The sequence below is a fragment of the Uloborus diversus genome, chromosome 8 (assembly GCF_026930045.1).
Source record: "Uloborus diversus isolate 005 chromosome 8, Udiv.v.3.1, whole genome shotgun sequence".
Taxonomy (NCBI): domain Eukaryota; kingdom Metazoa; phylum Arthropoda; class Arachnida; order Araneae; family Uloboridae; genus Uloborus; species Uloborus diversus.
Genome location: NC_072738.1, coordinates 4,735,497 through 4,748,574, shown reverse-complemented (window position 1 = coordinate 4,748,574; position 13,078 = coordinate 4,735,497).

Sequence of the window (13,078 nt, the reverse complement as noted above, 5' to 3'; positions counted from 1 at the left end):
AGAGTTACGAAAAGAACTGTCTTATCTAAAATTGCGCGGATATTCGATCCATTGGGGTTGCTTGAGCACATAGTAGCAAATGCTAAAATTATTCTTCAGCGCTTATGGAAGTTACAAGTAGACTGGGACGAATCTCTACCTAAAAAAGAAACGGAAGAATGGCTTCGGTTTATTCATGCCCTGAAGAAAATTAGTAACGTTTACGTCGACAGATATGTTCTGACTGAAACTCCAGTTGTCAAGACAATTGTCGGCTTTTCCGATGCTTCAGAATGTGCGTATGGAGCTTGCGTTTACATGGTTTCGTCCAATGCAAGAAACTCATCCTGCTCCAAATTACTCTGCAGCAAAAGCAGAGTTGCTCCAATTAAAACCGTTACAGTTCCACGGCTGGAATTGTGTGCAGCAGTGCTATTAGCGAAGTGGGTGACAAAAGTGCTAAGAGTTCACAACTTAAAGGATAATTTGATTTACTTATACTCTGACAGTACTATAGTACTAGTGTGGCTTCAAAGATCACCATGTGAGTTAAAAACTTCTGTTGCCTCACGAGTAGCTACCATTCAGCGATTGACAGATATTAATCGCTGGTTTCACGTAAAATCGGAGGATTATGCGGCTGATTTGCTATTGCGAGGTTTAGACCCTGAACAATTGATAAATAATGACTTTTGGTTTAACGGTTCACCTTTTCTAAAGCAGGACACTTCTCATTTTCCTTTCGGTCATCAAAATGTGGAACTTGATAATGAATCTTATCTAAAAGAGATTAAAAGTTTTTCTGTTGGAAACCAACCTACTGTAGTGTTAAAAAATGACTGTGATTTTTCTTTTGTAAATGAATTTTTAAAATTGAGTAATAATTATGACAAAATTCTTCGCATACTTTGTTATGTTCGTAGGTTTATTCATAACTTAAAAAGTAAAGATAATAGACTCACTGGAGTTATCACTTCAAAAGAAATATGTGATGCTGAAATTTTAGTTATTAAAGCAGCACAATTATCTTTAAATGATAAATGTAAAACAAAAAGGGCAGGTAAGTTATGTAATTTAAATCCATTTATTGATGAAAATGGTGTCCGTAGAGTTGGTGGTCGGCTTGAAAAAGCATCTTTGCCTTTCAATCATAAATGTCCTATTCTTCTGCCAAAAAACTCTAAGTTAAGTGAAATTATATTTTATACCTATCATTTAAAATTATTGCATGCAGGTCCGCAAGCTTTATTAAATGTTGTTCGTACAAAATTTTGGCCTTTAGGAGGTAGAAATTTAGCTAGAAAATGTGCTCATTCCTGTGTTACTTGTTTTAAGTGTAAACCTATTTTAACATCTTAAATTATGAGTAACTTACCTAGTGAAAGAGTAAATATTTCTTATGTCTTTAATTACACGGGTTTGGATGTATGCGGTCATTTCTACGTTAAGTTTAAAAATCAACGAAAAGGTGTTCTGAATAAAGTTTACATTTGTGTATGTATATGTTTTGTAACCCGAGCAATTCATCTTGAATTGCTCTCACATTTAACTACAGATGCCTTAATAGCAACTCTTAAAAGATTTTTTGCTAGACACGGAAAGTGTTCCAAAATATTTACAGATAATGCGACCAATTTCGTTGGAGCCAATGCTCAGTTAAAAAAGTGGTATAGTATGATTAATTTTCCAGATGAAAAATTAGCTTCTTTCTTTAATTCTGAAGGTATTTATTGGTCGCACATCCCTCCTAAATCCCCCCATTTTGGTGAACTGTGGGAGGCTGGTGTAAAATCTGTCAAACACCATTTGAAACGGGTAATGTCAAATTTAAGTTTGTTATGCTTAATTAAATCAACTTACTTATGAGGAATTTGGAACTGTAATTATTCAAATTGAAGGGGTTTTAAATTCGCGACCTCTTACTCCTTTGTCAAATGATGATGATGATGACTTTCAATGTTTAACCCCAGGTCACTTTTTAGTTGGTAGGCCAATTTCTGCAATTGCAGAGCCTCAACTACTTGATCTAAATGATAATAAGTTAAGCCGTTAGCAAAGAACAACTAAGGTAGTCCAAACTATTTGGCAAAAATGGAAAACGGACTATTTAAGCACACTTCAATAACGCTTAAAATGGATGTTTGCAAAGGATAATGTTAAATTGGGCTCTTTAGTTTTGATAAAGGAAGACAGTTTGCCATGTTGCAAGTGGTTACTTGGTAGGATTGTACAACTGCATAAGGGTTCCGATGATAAAGTTCGAGTTGTGAAGATTCGAAGTGCAACAGGTGAACTTAAAAGATCGGTAAACAAGATTGCTCTTTTACCAATTGAAAATTGATTTGTGCTTAGTGATATTTTGTATTAGTGCTATATTATTGCGTATTTTGTGATGGACTCTTTGCTTTTTTTTTTCCTTCACTGATTTCTATATGAAGTTTTCTTAAATATGAATGATTAACTTTTTGAAAATTTTGTAAAATTTATCAAGGCCGGTGGTATGTTTATGCAAATTATCATATAATGCTGTAACCGCCGCTACGCGGCCTAAGTTTATAACTGAAAGCTAATTCAGTCAGAAATAGGTTCCGTTTTTTGAGAGTATAATGTGTTTGTTTGTAGAGCCAGAGTGTCGCTAATAAAGGTGTTTTTTGCACAAGGTGTTAAGTGCATTTTTTGGCTTAGAGCTATCGAAGTTGGCAATTTTAGCCAACATATAAGATTTCGGATCGTAAAGACTTAATAAAGATGTTGCGTTGTGTATAATACCACACCCAGTATTCATGAACGTTTTTCATTACGCGTTAATACGCCTTGGGGTTTTTAGATAGTCGAAATTTATATTGGGAAAAGGAAACATACAAAAAGAGAGAAGGAAAAAGAATAAGTCTTTTCCAGCAAAAAAAAAAAAAAAAGGTAATGAAAATTCATATTTCCTCTTGTAGCACATGAAATGAGTGACAGTACTTACCTTATGGTGAATAAAACTTTTTTTCGCTACATTGAAATTAATTCTTATCATTAATGTTCAGCAACAAGGTAGCGTAGAGAAATGGGCCTGTGTGCAACAATGACTGAGGGCCTTGGGAGGAGGGGGGGGGGGCAGAGGCACTGAAAATTCCTTCTGTACCACGCGGGAGGTAAGTTCATAACCTGCCTTCGCGGCGTTTTGATAAGGAAGAAGCAAACCAGTATGTTGAGAACGAAAAGACCAACTGATTGCTATATTCCATTTAATTACAAAAATTACTGGTCCTCAAAAATACAATTTCTCACTTGTGAATGAAGCGTATAGCTGCTGTACTCATTAACTAAGCATGTTTTTGCTTCATTCATTATCTTTCGTGTCGGTTCGGTGATATAGTCGACTCCCTCTTCAACGCGATTTGACTTGCGCGAAATGGCTATAACGTGGAATTCTCCACGAGCAACGAATTTTAGAGCTAAGGCTAATTTCTCACTCGCAACACGAAACTTACGTTATTGACTACTAAATAGTGACTTCATGAATGTTCTTTCATCCTTTTAGCATCACTGACTGCTCAAGTTCCCGAGAACTTTACTAGTCTAAATATTGCTTTGTTAGTGTGTATGAATAACCATTCCACATATTTTTCATTTATTTATTCTAAATATGAAAAGTGATTTAATATTTTGGCACTTGGCACGCTGTTTCATCTAAAGTTTCTGAAGATGGGGGGAAAAAAAGCGAAAGTTTGCGACAAATTAAGAAAAGGTAAAGGTACTTGATACGCTTGAACAACTAAAAAAGTGGATCGAAGGTAGCACAACAATTACATATGACTGAATCTTCGATACGTACAATTATAAATTACATATGACTGAATCTTCGATACGTACAATTAAAAGTCAAGAAAAGGCCATTCGTATAAGTTCAGAACTTAGTTTCTCTATGAAGCTCAAAGAGTAGCGACAAAGCAAAAAGTAAAAAGTATGAAATTTCAAGCTGCTCTTGTGTGGTGGATTAGAGAGACCCTGAAAGAGGGGGTGTTGCCATAAATGGAAATATTATAAAAATTAATGTGACGATACAGTATTTAAAAAAATATAACGATTTGATTGCGCATTACAAATCAGCAGCTTCGATTTTAAGTTACACGTACAAATGTAGCTATAATTGTATCTACTGTGCAGCGCTATTATAGTGTAGCGCTTTATTGTTACTAGATACTGTAATACGTACCGTGCTGTTTCATTTCTCCTGATGATCATTAATTTTGTGCATCATAACAGTATTTCATGTTAAGCAATGCAGATTTTTTAAATAAAAACAGTAAAAATTCAGCTCTTTATATAAGAAACAATAACATATTTTTGAAAATGGCCTAAAAACTATTTGAAAAGTGTTTAAAAATGTAATAGTTACGTCATAAAAGTCGCTCTCGCTATTTTCACAATTTTTACGTGGAAATATTTCTGACGTTTGTTATTCAATATTCTAATTACTAAAAAGAGGACAAAAATTAATAAATCTTAATGAAACCAAACGATTTTAAAGTGTAAAATCTTTTGTGTAAATCAATATATTTCAATGTTATTTATCGTCTGCTATCAAAGTAATTGTTTTCAAATAAAAATATTCCAGAGTTACAAAATCTATTTGTTTCACGTTTTTCTGTGACAATGGCTGGTATTTCTAAGCTGAGCTCAGGAAGTTCTGGTGTGCAATTAAAGACATCTGAAGACAGTTTTGACTAACGAAACAGTATTATACGTCAAAAGAAATCAAGAGAAAAATTATGCTCAACAAATAGTAACTGAGCAAAAACGAGTTTGCGAAGCTGCTGAATCACGCAAAGAAATATACGTATTGAAAAACGCTGTAAGAAAATACAGTGTGTCAATGCAGCACCCAGTCCTACAAGAAATACACGCTGGGAAAAACGCTATAAAAATGGTTGAAAAAACATGCTGACACAAGTTATTTTGAAAGTGAAAACAAAGTTTTAGAAAACTCAGAAAGTACTGAAGGAGGTCCAAATCGCAGATCAGGGTCAATACCTCGTTCTTCGTAAAAATCCAACATACTGCAGAAAATACCAACAATGTAGAGCGGATGCATTAGATCGAGATTAAAATAGGGCAATGCAAGGGCGCCGAGAGCCCTGACCAGTATAGTCGGCGGGCCCCCCACCACCCATAAAACTTATAAATTTATTACTATTCCGGTTCCTAGCCAAAGCCCCCCACCCCCCTAGTTTCCGAATAGGCTGACATTTCCTCTCATCAGCCCTGCAGCAATGACAGAATGAAATATAGGATCTGCACTTCTGATCGAGCAACAATGTTTTTAGCGGCTCCAAGTTTTTTTTTTTTTTTTTTTCGTGGAGCCGAAGTTCTTGACAGGGTACCAGATCTTAACAGCGATACGAATATTTCTGTTGCGAATTCGTATGCACATCCAAACTGTATACGCTCTTATATTCGAAAGAATGATCAAGAAACTAAAACACAGTCTGCGCAAAATCTATCCTCAAAGTTTGATCTTTTTAAACAGGCGAACGAGATGTAAAAGCCTCTTTTAAATGCTGAGCATGGATTTATTCTTTCAGAAATAAAAGAATTGATTCTCCACGAAGATGAAAATACATTGACTTATATTAATGAAATAAAACTATTTATTGTAAAAACGTTGAAAGGATTCTTTTTTGTGCTTCCGAAAGAAAAAATAAATCTTTGTTTTTTTCTTTGTCATTTATCTCCAAAAGTACTTGTTTGCTGCTATTCGCTCATAATAAGGTGTGAAGACAGCAGAATACGTGTTGAGAAAATTATAGTAAGATGTTGTTTTTAGACTGCAAGAGAAGTTCTGCGATACGAGTAAAGATGACTCAGGATGCTCTTACCTCAAAGGATGAGGAAAATAGTCAAATAATGATTCAATCTCTACGCTCAAATATTGAAAGCTTGAAAACAGAGTTTTAAGTTTTTGTTTAGGGATGTATTGAGAAATTGGGACTGTGCAAGTATTGGAAAGTTTTTCGTTCATTCGAATCACTTGTAAAACATTTGATTATAGCTGATCGCGAAGAAAATTGGAGATTGCATGCTCAAACTGTTGAATTACGGTTCCTTTCTCTCGTGAATTTGACTACATTAATTATTTATCACATGCGAAAAGGTGCAGTCCTAGAATAAAGCGAGCTGATGTGTGCATCGCATGACTTCCTTTTACTCCAATTTAATGTCATTTTCTCATTATTGGCAGTTTTAATGTGATTCAAAGAATTTCTCTCTAATGGCCAAGCTGAAACCAGATTTAAAAAAAAAAGAAAAATTTTTTTAAAAGAGCCAAATTTGTCGACAAGTTGGTGACAAAACTTGGCGACCAAAAGATTGGCGATATATCGCCTAGTGTCCGCCAAATTATAACACTACTTGAGTTTACATCGTAATTAACGATGATTTTCTCCCAAAAAGGGGCAAAAGACCCCCTTTAGAACATCCGAATGCAACCAAAAGGAAAGGTGCGCAACTAGGCCCCACTAGGAGTCTACGTACCAAATTTCAACTTTCTAGGACATACCGTTTTTGAGTTATGCGAGATACATACACACATACGCACATACATACGTACAGTCATAGAAAAAAAACGAAACACTCGATCGTACTCAAAGTCTATTGACACTATAAACACTTGTAAGGTGTTCTTGTGCCAGGAATAAAAAGTTCTACAAAATTATGTTAAAAAATTGTTGTTAAGGCGTCGTTTTCATATTAAAACGAGCATCAACTTCAAATTTGTTTTAGTGAGAACCCCCCTTTTAGATCACATATTTGTGATCAGGATCATTTTTTAACTTTGTATACAAAATTTTCTTGAATTCGATCAAGCCGTTACTTCAGAATCGAGTTTTGAAAAATTCCTCTCGTAATGTTAAAACGTATTTTGATATTTTTGCTCATAACACAAAAACTAGATCAGGCACGGGAAAGATTGTATTTTTATATACAAATATGAATCGACCGAATAATAAAAACATCATTTACAACACCTGAAATGTAATTTTATATTTTTTATGAATTATTTTATTATTTTTTGAAAAAAAATATGATCTGAAACCATATTAAAATTTTACAGAAAAACAGTCTAGAAGAGCTTTTATGTGGGAATCCAAAATTTGAGCTCAAAATATTCAGTAACTTTCGCGCTATGCTTAAAAATTCATTTTTTCCCACTTTAGGGAAAAATATACATTTTAAAAACAGAAATTATGAAAGTTAGATTCTTCGTAAAAAAAGAAAAAAAACACGTTCAACAAAATAACCAAACCAATTATAACGTGGTTTTTCTACATTAGAGTTACGTCTATGAATTTTTTAAATGCATAAATGTATTTGCTGTCCCTGTAGAAGAACAACACAATATTGCAACCGTCATTTTTTTTGTGGATATCGTTCAAACGTCAATGTGTAAACACTGCGAAGCACTATTTCATTATCTAATAAAAGAATATTTTATAGAACTTTTAAAATTAAAAGCTACTCTTAAAATACTTCTTTTTTTTTCCTTTCTTTCTGTGTTTAGCCATTGCTTTTTGTAAAACAATAACTCAGAAAAAATAATTAACCTGCACAACTTTTTCATAGAAACATACAATAAAACCTCATTGTCTTGCTAATCATGTTGCAATAGGCAGTGTAGAATTAATGATTCTTCCCGGTGATAATTTGCTAAAAGGAAAAACTATTGCCTTCTCCGAATCGGGAAAAAGCACTCGAAAAATAGCCGACAGCGTGAAATTCCCTCTTTAACAGTATCCAGATGGTCAATAGGTAATATTTGTTCTAAAGTTTGGTGGTTTTAAGTAATTATTATTATTTTTTTTTTTCTTGTAAAGTGTTTGAATAGTTTTCAATGTGTTAAGATGTAGGAGAGGAAATGTCAGTTGCTTTAGTGAGTCGCGTGCTTTGAGTCCGTATTCTGTACAAAAGTAGTAGTTGTGGCTAATTGTGAACTTTTTTTTTCTTTGACTTCGTCAAAGACTTAACAAAACATCAATTTGGGAGTTAGATTAAGTAGAGTTTTTGTCTATTCTTAATTATAAATTAAATACTATTTTTCTACCTACTTTCTCTGTCATTGTCCATGCATTTCACATTAAAATCATTCTCGCAAGACAAAGATAATATTTCAAATTATTTTCTTCTTTTTTGAATAACATGGAAAAATATCGAAAAAGAGAGAAAATTCGAATAAATTATTGTTATCAACTACTGAATGCCTATTTTATTAAATGCATGTTTTTCAGAATCCAGTATCTGAATGTTCGGCTCCAACTTTATGATACTGGAACTCTAATTCTGTTTTCTGATCTTATACTTTAAGCAAGCAACGGGCCACATAGACCCGAGTCTTCACTGCGATATAATTGCGGTTTGATTACCCCATTCGAAGGCTGCTGTTGGCCCGAATAATGCGCATAACAACCCTGAAGTAGGTTTAATCGAACAAAGTGCCACACATACCAGCTTCGCGGGCTGAATGTGGTTTGCTTACCACATTCGAAGGTTGCTGTTGGTCCGAATGATGAGCACAACAGCCCTGAACTAGGTGCAATTGAACAACGAAGCTGATGTCATGTCATTGAATTTCAGAGTGCCTACAAACTGGTGGATGAAGAAACTTTATCTCACCAGTGAAAGTTCGTAAACATACAGCAGATAAATTTACTATATCTACCAGTTTGTTTGCGCTCTCAGCTTCAATGAAGTGACTTCTGCATCCTTCACGAATAGTACAGATTCCAGTCTGTGAAATCCACAGAAAGGACGAAATTGTAGCCTCTGGATAGAGTAACCCCCGCCTGTCGGGTGTGCTGCGTGTAGTTTCATTACAGGAATTGCAGCGGAAAGCCTGATATTGTAGAACATGTTCGTTGGCAAGCATACAGTCCGCGAAACAAAATTACATAATGCTAAGCTGTTTTTTTTTTGCAAGTGAGAAGTTACGATATCAGAGTAATGACAAGAAGTCTGATTTCGGTTCACCTTGGTTTAAGCTAAATTAAGTTTTGTCTTTTTTAATTACGGGTTGGACCATCTCGAATCTCGTCATTAGAAACAGCATTGGGAAATTACTTTCCTAAATTGCTCTTAAGAGCCATTACATGTTTAACTAAAACCTCCAATTGTGTTATGCTTTTTTAAGAATACCACGCATTCTGATCTTCCGCATCAAATTTGGATTTGAAACAAATTCTGGTTTTTTGATTACAAAATAGCCGCTAGAACAATTACTATGTTTGTCTACTGTGTTAATTCAAATAACCAAATTTTTCCCAAATAAAAAGTTTGAGTATGAACGGTTTGCTCATTATCGGGTATTTATGTTCTCCTGCTTTTGTTTTATTTTTTCTTTGTTACTTCGTTCATTTTATGTATTTAGAGCAAATTTTCACGGAATAAATGGACCTTGCTTCGCTCGAGTCTCCAATCTATTTAATGCTGCGTCTTCCCATGTTGTGCGGTACATTTTTTATATTTTTGTATGCGATGATCATGACTCTAGATATAAGGTTGGATATTTACATTTCTATGAGGCTTGAATGATTATATGAGCAATTCAGTAGGTTCATATTAGGAAAAGTCAAAAAGTTCCATTTTTTTTAATTTGTCATGACTCGATTTATTAAACAACGATCTATACGATGGACCAGCCAAACCCCATCCGTCTTTCTTAGGTTAATCCAGACGGACAAAAATCAGTAAATATTTTTACCTTTTTTCAAAAAAAAGTTTGCGACCGTAAATCGCTTTGTGGCACAACATAATCGTCCAAAAAGTATCGAATTACAGGAAAAGAGAGAACTTTAAAAAATCATGAATTGAGCTGGAAAATCTCGATCTTTTTTTTTTTTTTTTTTTTTTTGTTTACATTCCGTTACTTGATAAGCCGTGACCTTGAAAGAATACTTTTCAATGTGGTGACGGTCCCTAAAAGGTTTTTTGTTAATAACTCATGTTCTACTGCACGGAATGCAATGAAATTTCGTACCCTGGCTGAATTTTGCTGTCTAAACATACTTATGTAGCAAAAAGTAGGGGTTCAAATTTGAAAATCAAGAGTTGGCGCTAATTTTGCTTTGTATATGGTCCCTTGTCAAAATTTTACCTAAGTAGTTTTAAAGAAGATTTTAAACCAAGTCGGATAACAGTTTTTTTCCTTTCTAGCATGTATAATGGCCGAATAATTAAAAGTGTTTCGTTTTTTTTTCTATGACTGTACATACGAACGTCACGAGAAAATTCGTTGTAATTCGGGGGGTCGTCAAAATGGATATTTCGAGTGTCCGTAGGTTCCTACGCATATATCCACGTGTGGTCGGGTCGAAAAAAAAAATCAACATTTATTCGGGGGTGAGAAAAAAGGAAATTAAGGCTGATTTTTGAGTAAAAAATTTTCGCCAATACAATACTTCCTTTTTTGTAAAAGGAAGTAAAAAGGAAACACTCGTCCGTATTCGAAGACTATTGACCCTGGAGACACGAGTATGATGTTTTTTTTTTTTTTTTCAGGAATAATGTGTTCTACAAATTGTGTTAGTAAAATGTTGTTGAATGGTCGTCTTCATATTAAATCGAGCATCAACTTCAAAATTTTTAATGAGAACCATTCCCTCCCTCCCTTTTTTATTACATATATGTGATCAGCATCCTTTTTTGCCTCAGTATACAAAATTTTGTTTAAATTGATCCAGCCGATACTTCGGAATTGAGTTTTGTGAAATCCCTCTCGTAATGTTAAATCGTATTTTGATACTTTTACACATAACACATAAACTAGATTAAATACGGCGAAGATTGTTTTTTTGTTTGGGCGAGGTGCAGCGACAGAAATACAGTTTGTTTCCAATATTCTTGGGAAAATTTGCTGACACAGACACATTTTCTAAATTACCCAAAATATCTGAAAATTTACTGTTTTTTTCAAGCATATTGTAAATAAACAGTGTATTTCTGTCGCTGCCCGTTTAGTTTTTATTGATTTTTCAAACATACCGGTCATTTTGGAGACATTACAGACTTTTTTTTTTACACCTTTTCAAATACCGCAGCGCCATCTTTTGAGGAACATTGTAACTAATTTTGAACGTTTTCCGGCTGAAAATTTACTGTTGGCCCACGCATAATGGAACAAGCGGTATATTTCTGTCGCTGCTCGTTTAGTTCTTATTGATTTTTCAAATGTATCAGTCATTTTTGGAACACCTTGTACATAAACAATTTACTGCTCGCAGTAAAAAATAAAATTTTAGTTCAAGAGAAAAAACATAAAACTAAAGGGAAAATTAAAAAAATGCGTAATAAAAATACAAAATCTGGCCCACAAAGATATATTATTGTGCTAAATCTCATTTTATTCAAACAGCGTACATTTAAGTAGCTCTCACGATTAAATGAGATCCAGTTTAAAAGGGTTCAGATTCGTTAGGGGGTTACTGTGCTGAATTGAAATTAAAATTCTACTCACATGGTCAATAAATGTGCAGACAAGTGCATCCGACAGCTTAGAGCCTTCGACGCGTACAGAAACTATACGTCATAGAAAAAGCGAAGTATTTGTGTAGTAAAAAGCCAAGTATCATTTCCCGTTACGAATCCGGAATTAAATTAATAAACTGGTAAATTTGATACATATAGCTGAATATTCAGAAATTTCTTATATTTACCTATGTTAGTTGGAACTGAATAATCACCACAGAGATTAAACAAAATCACTGAATTTTTTCAAGTTATGCCCAATTTATTTGAAATTGAATTTTTATCCACCAGTAGTTTTTGCAAATACATGGCTTATAAGTATTAGTTACTCTTTTCGCTGTCACCATAAGTACATCTCCTCTCTTGTTAACCGTGCAGGCAGGTTGTTAAATTGCTGCGTGGTTGAAAAGGAAGTATTTTTGTTATATTTATATTTAGTATCTTATCTATCCAAGCGTTTAGATGTATGGCAAATCCATATGTTAACAAATTTACTCATTTCTCGACTTAATTTGGTAGTGAAATTTTACGGAGTTCACTTTCTTTCTGTAGGGGAAAAGGGAATATATTTGTGTCTTCTGCTGCACAGGAAATGAAAGTCGCTTATGGCAAGTTTGTCTGTGTTATCAGTTGTCGTTAGTATTCAGACGAAGATCGTACAAGCGGAGAAAATGCTACAAATTGATATCATTGATGAACTTTCAAAAATGCGTTCTGATGTTCAGTCTTGTTTGATTTTATTTCAAATGAAATACGATTGTGATAATAAAAATACGTTCATTTCACAGAAAATGAAATCAACAGCTTTTTAAAAACGTGAGATTATCCTTTCACGTATATATTTCTAATCATTGTATCGCACTTCCTTTTGCGTCTCTCATGGGGGAAAAAACAAAGAAAGCATAATAATGAAAGAAAATAATTTCATGTTTTCGCTTTTTGGACATCGTGGTGGTAAAAAAACTCATCCGTCACAAATTTGAAAAAAAAAAAAGGAAGAAAATACGATTGTTCACCACAAACAGATAACAAATTCTAAGAAAGAAAGAAAAGTTAACAACTTTCGATTATTCTTTATTTGAGGTAAATTATTACTTTCTGAAACATACAAACAGTAATAAGTATAAGCGTGCAGTTTTTGTTCACTTTTTAATAAAAACATTGTTCGCAACTTACATTTTCGAAGTAAATACTTCTCATTTACTTGTGCATTATCATTATAATGAGACTTATAATAAGATTTATTTCAATTATATCGCCATTTCGCAAACAATGCTTTTTTATTGTGTCCAGCTCCGGACAAACAATGTAACGGATGGTAAGTCAAGCATATAATCAGAAGAAATTTTCGGTTACTTTTTTTTTCATCCGCCCCCGCCCTCCCGCCCCGGCCACAAAATCTAAAAGTTTAGTACATCGCAATAATCTGAATCACTATAATATCCATCTTCAAGGTAAATCATCTATAGACAACATATTAAAGTAATGTAAATTTTTCTATTGAGAAACAAAATTAGGCGATAGCAAACGTTATTTTAATATCAAATAAGATGAAAACTATATAGTAGGGGAGTGTGGGGCAAAGTGAAAGAGC